Source organism: Juglans microcarpa x Juglans regia, chromosome 3S, assembly GCF_004785595.1.
Source record: "Juglans microcarpa x Juglans regia isolate MS1-56 chromosome 3S, Jm3101_v1.0, whole genome shotgun sequence".
Classification (NCBI taxonomy): Eukaryota; Viridiplantae; Streptophyta; class Magnoliopsida; order Fagales; family Juglandaceae; genus Juglans; species Juglans microcarpa x Juglans regia.
In genome coordinates, this window is record NC_054599.1 from 15,758,435 (window position 1) to 15,764,594 (window position 6,160).

General features: G+C 38.6%; 1 non-coding gene across 1 annotated transcript; it reads right to left on the reverse strand.

Annotated features, from left to right (window-relative positions):
- Positions 1 to 3,772: 3,772 nt before the first annotated feature.
- On the reverse strand, positions 3,773 to 3,879 carry LOC121258925. Its single transcript, XR_005939476.1, has one exon. It is a non-coding gene; the product is annotated as a small nucleolar RNA R71 (small nucleolar RNA).
- Positions 3,880 to 6,160: the final 2,281 nt, after the last annotated feature.

The window sequence follows — 6,160 nt, forward strand, 5'->3', positions numbered from 1 at the left end:
AATTTCAAAATTAGAGAGTACTAAAAAGGTAGAGCCGAACGATCCAATTCATCCTTAGAAAAGACAACACATACCTCTCCATCAACGGTTTTGTGAGAGCGAAAGGGTACCACAACTTCAGGTATGGGCTGAGGGGTCTCCAGGACCATGTCTGCAAAGGATCTAAGGCGAGGAGCAGCCATCGAAATGGCCTGATGGCCTTCGGCAGGAGCCATCCAAGAAGAAAGCCCTAATTGCTCACGTAGAGAGAAAAATGGCAAAAAGGTTAGAAAAAATTGACAAAAAATCATGCTTGTGTGACAGGGATATCTATTATTGATGTCGTTCATTAAAATTTTTAGTGAAATGAAGTCACTCTTTATACGTGGTCAGTGAGAGAACATATGGTAGACGGTGCGATCAGATAAGGTAATAAGAAAAGTGTGCACATGTAGAGGCTTGTCATGCTTTGACGCGGATCTGCAAGAGTATGCAGATGAGAGTTGAGTAGTGGAAAGTTTATATTGGTACCAAGGTAAAATACTCAATTGGATCATCACTGTTTTATGTGATCAAGTGGGAGATGTAATTCTTAAGGGATGTAATACTCAATTGGATCTTCACCAAACAATGTACCTCTTGGAATGACACCCTCTCCATAGTGATGTTCCCATGGGAAGTGATGGCTGAGGAAGTGTCAAGAGACACAACCTTTTGATTTAGTCAAAAGATTGTGTCACTTGTTAATGGTTGTGCCCTTTGCCAACCATTGTATTATCAATGGTTATGCCTCTTGCCAACCAGTGTCTCATGTCCTATAAATAGAGGCCATTGGTGCACATTGAAGGCACTCAATTTCCTTTATCCATCACCAACTTGTGGGACAAATACCCTCACGAGAGTATCACTATATTGCCAAAGTTTCATTCGATTTTCATCCATTTTTTGTTCTTCTTTTTTCTACAGAAACATGATCATCACAAAAAGACTAGCCTGATATCACTTAAAACTTTTTATTCTAGTCACTCTCAGCAGGCATTTATGCATGTAAACACTCTCTCAGCTATCCCATTCACAAGCCAGCTAGTTTTGCCCCTTATCATTCTTCCGAGTTTCATCTGAAAATAGAAAATAATTTGATGAGTTCAACTACTCCGTAAGCAGGAAATTATACTAGTGTGCAATACAAGAGCCAGTGATATAAGTAAGCATTTATTTTTGCAGTAAGATGACAATTTTTTTAAATCTTCATTAATATATAATTTATATTCATCAGAAAAGTTTTCCCTTAGCAGTAACCGAAGCAATGTTTGCTAGCCATGGCAAGGTGTTGCCACAAGCTAGAGGCCAACCGGACATAAGTCAATAGAAAGTGAAGTTTTTTCCGATCAGGGCCAAGTGTGCACTCAAGAAAAATCCATAGAGAAATACCTTGTTGCCAGAATTAGGATAACACCATACCCAAGCCAAGCACGAATTCTATAATTGTTTTTAGGTTAATATGTATGGAAAGTTCACTTGAGATTTAATAAATAATTTTGGAATGGGCTACGGGCAAAAAATTTATTTTGCCAGAATATGGATTTTTATTAGACTTGTTAATTAGATTAAAACCATTTAATATTTTATTAACCAAGTGGAATCAGTTTATTTGATAATTGGCTCGAAAAATATTATGGGATGAGTTGGGTTATTTTAGAAATTGAATAAAGGCCCATTAGTATTTATTAAAATACTTGACCCATGAAAATACGGACAAGCCAAAGAGATCTTTGGGCTGCTTTAACCGACCCAGACCCGTTTGCTCTAAGCCATGAGACTCAAACTCTAGTTTATTTATAAACCCCACGCCATGCACGTCTCCATTCCACTAGGGTTCAAGGCAGCACTATATATATACACATTCACGCATAGGCGCCATGCACCTTCACCTTCTTCCTCTAGAGCCTAGGGTTGCCGCCACACACACTTTCTCCACTCAAGATTTCTTTCCCAAGCCACTCAGCCTTCAAGGTTTTGTTCCTCTAAACCATGACTAAAACACGGGCAACAAACAAGACACTTCCCAGTGCCACGCATTCCATCAACCCACACACCAACACTATCGCCCAAAGACACCTTCAGCCCTTGTTCTCACTCTCACTCAAAATAGAGTAGCTTAATTGTGTTTTGTTTCTTTCCAATGCTGAAGCCCCGTTTCATATCAACCACTGCAGCCTTGCTTCATATCGTGCACCTCCCAATGGAGAAACACCGTGAAGACCAAGACTCAAGCCACATGGACCAGGCCAATATCCATTGTTTTCCTCAACAAAAATAGAGTAGTCTCAAGACTAGCTCCCTCCCTGTCTCAGCTGAGAGCCACCATGTAAGGTCAGTCTGCAAGTGCACCGGATGCCACCCTCGTGAGACACAAAACCAGACAACCACTGATAAGTGTGATTTTTATGTAATTTTTATTACTCTTTTATTTATGAAAAGTGTCAGTTTTCTTTCAATACTGTTGATTTTATTTTATTTCTATATATATTTTTTATTTTCTTGGATTTGACAGAATGAGAAGATTTAGTGAAAATGACGGCGTTTTGGTAAAAGGAAGAGAATACGTATCCAGACCAATGAGAGGCAATGAGACCTGAAGAGAGCCGAGGAGATTTAGGTGAGGAGACTCAATGATGACCAGAATTGGTGACAAGAGCTAGGCAATGAGCAAGATATTTTACCTCCTAGGCGAGAAGACTTGATGATAAGGCTCTGGGCAGTTAGATTGGGTAACTAGTCTAACCGACCAACTTAAAAGGCCAAGCTAAATGACATCGTGGGAAACAACTAGCAAAGGGTTTGAAAGTAATTTTGATCTAGAAAAAGTGAAAGAAATCACAGAAGGAATCCACAAGAAGTCCAAGTTCGGAATAGACTAGGAGACAGCCTGGACATGCTTGAGCGTTTTGATAATAACTTTCTACTCACATATGCGATGGATACGATTCTAGATGGGTTGGAAAGTTGACTTAAAGGGATACAACTTTATCTCTAATAAAGGTTTCTAAACTCTGACTCCTGGAGCATATACAACGCTGCCAAAACTAGTCCTAAAAGTTAGGCGAATTTTTTGGCGGAAATCATGAAAACATTAGGGTTTCTCTTATACCCTATATAAGCATATCATTAGCACGAAATTGGGGAGGAGAGTCTGAGTTTTAGAGTAAAATATTCCAGAGTTTATTCTTTAAGTTTCTTTCAATGAAGCGGATCTGGGGAGTTGAGGCAAGAGCCGCATGTTTCATCAACCAACTCCAACAAAGAATACAAGTTTTATTCTTTTTCTTTTCAATTTCATTATGAGCTAATTTTATTTTCTAGAGATGTAGTCTAGCATTGAACACACAATTTATATTCTAAGTTATTTTATGTTCAATATTTTCATGATTGAATGTTTATTCCTTATTCTTAATGATTGCAATTTTTTAGCTAATTATTGTACGATCTATTGAATCGCACTAAGACTGAGAGATGATCTGTGATTAGAGCTATAGGATTAAGCACCATTAGTTTAGAGAAAATAGAGATACTTTACCGCAATTAGTGTGATTCTTAAGAGGATCCTAATGTCCATATTGTAAATTTCTTTGAAATTTGTGATACTTTTAAATACAATGGAGTGACAGGTGATGCGATTTGATTGAGACTTTTTCCTTTCTCACTTAGGGAAAAAGCAAAAACTTGGTTGAACTCTTTGCCGCCCATCACCATCTGGGAGGAGTTGGCACAAAAATTCTTAAGGAAAATATTTCCCTCTAGGAATGATATTACTACCTTCACCCAAATTGAGGGTGAATCATTATATAAGGCATGGGAGAGATACAAAGATTTATTGTGCAAGTGTCCACATCATGATCTCCCAGCCTGGCTTCAAGTACAGACATTTTACAATGGTTTGAGACCCACAAATCGATCTATGGTTGATGCGGCCTCGAAAGGAGCATTCATGAGTAAGACCCATGAAGCCACATATGAACTTCTGGAAGAATTGACATCCAACAACTATCAATGGTCTGTAAAGAAAGCAATGCCAAAAAAGACGGCTGTAGTTTTTGAACTTGATTCTATTACCACATTGGCGGCGCAGATGGCAAATCTATCGCAACAACTAGGTAAGATGAACGTTAATGCTATTCAAACTAATGTTGTTTGTGATCATTGCATAGGAAATTATTCTAGTGTAGATTGCCAAGTGGGGAATCCTTTTGCCCAACTGAGTTATGAACAAGCCTATTACGTATCCAATTTCCAACATCAAAACAATCCTTATTCAAACAAGTTCAATCCAGGATGGAGAAATCACCCTAATTTTTCATGGAGCAATAATTAAGGGTTGGCGAGACCACCTCAACAATTTCCACAGCAAGAGAAGAAGACGACACTTGAAGATATGATTATCCAGTACATGCAAAAGACTGATATGGTGGTCCAAAACAACTCGGCTTCAATACGCAATCTTGAGGCACAAATCGGTCAACTCTCAAACATGCTTACCGAGAGGACATCAGGGACTTTACCTAGCAATAGTGTAACCAATCTAAAAGAACATGTCAAAGCCATAACATTGAGAAGTAGGAGGACATATAACCAGCCGCAAACAGTAAGTATCGAGCGAGATGTAGAAGCTGCCGAAAACATGGAGTCTGAGATGAAGGAAGCAGAGTTCAAGGTGAAAGAAGCAGAGCATGATGCAGCCGATCAGCAAGCTGAGAAGACTAAGGAGAATAAAGAGGCTGCAAAACCAAAGAAATCCAGAGAGTTTATATCTAAAACTTATTCTCCTTCAATTTATGATTCACCAATTCATTTTCCATAGAGATTAATAAAAAATAAGATTGATAATCAGTTCTCTAAATTTTTGAGTATATTTAAGCAACTGCATATTAATATTCCTCTCATTCAAACTTTAGAGCAAATGCCTAAACATGCAAAATTTTTTAAGGATATATTATCAAACAAGCAAAAGTTGGAGGAGCATGAGACTGTAATGTTGACCTAAGTTGGAGGAGAGTAGTGCAATTTTACAAAAGAAGTTGCCGCCTAACTTAAAAGATTCGGAGAATTTCATGATCCCTTGCACTATAGAAAATTCCTATTTTGATAAAGTTTTGTGCAACTTAGGGGCAAGCATTAATTTAATGCCTTTCTCTATTTTCAGGAAACTAAGTCTTGGAGATGCATAGCTGACCACTATCTCTCTACAATTGGCGGATATATCTATTAAATACCCAAGATGACTCATTGAGGACGTACTGGCGAAAGTTAATAAGTTCATTTTCCCGGCTGACTTCATTGTGCTTGATATGGAGGAGGATGAGGAGATCCCTTTGATATTGAGCCGACCTTTCCTTGCGACAGAGAGAACCTTAATTGATGTCTAGCAAGGGAAACTCATTTTGAGAGTTGGGGAGGAGCAGGTCACTTTTGACGTATTTAAATATATGGAATTCCCTTCCAAGGTATACTCTTGTTTTCAAATAAGCGACCAAGACGTGGTCATGACCGACGAGACTTATGGAGCTGAATTTCCAAAGCTACCACTTGAGGTATGTCTTACTCACTCTACATCTATTGAATCCGAAGATGAAGAGGTTAGGTAGTGTGAGAGATATTTTGAATCTACACCATCCCTTCCTCCTTCAATAAAACCGAAAGTGGAGGAGCTAAACTCATCTCAGCTGACATCTCCAAGTAAGGAACCACTCAAGCTTGAACTCAAACTGCTTCCATCAACTTTAAAGTATGCTTTCTTAAGCCAGGACTCTACTTTTTTAGTTATTATTAGTTGTTCCTTGAGTGATGTAGAGGAAGAGAAGTTGCTGAGAGTCTTGCAAGAACACAAGAGGGTATTGGGTTGGACCATCTTGGACATCAAAGGAATTAGTCCTTCAATTTGCATGCAAAAGATTTTAATGGAAGATAATTTTAAACCGATCGTCCAACCCCAGATTAAATTGAATCCATCGATGCAAGAAGTGGTGCATAAAGAGGTATTGAAGCTGTTAGATGCCGAGATTATTTATTCAATCTCAAATAGTGCATGGGCAAGTCCAGTGCAAGTCGTCCCAAAGAAAGGAGGGATAACCGTGATCAAGAATGACAAGAATGAACTCATATTGATGATGCCGGTCACGAGATG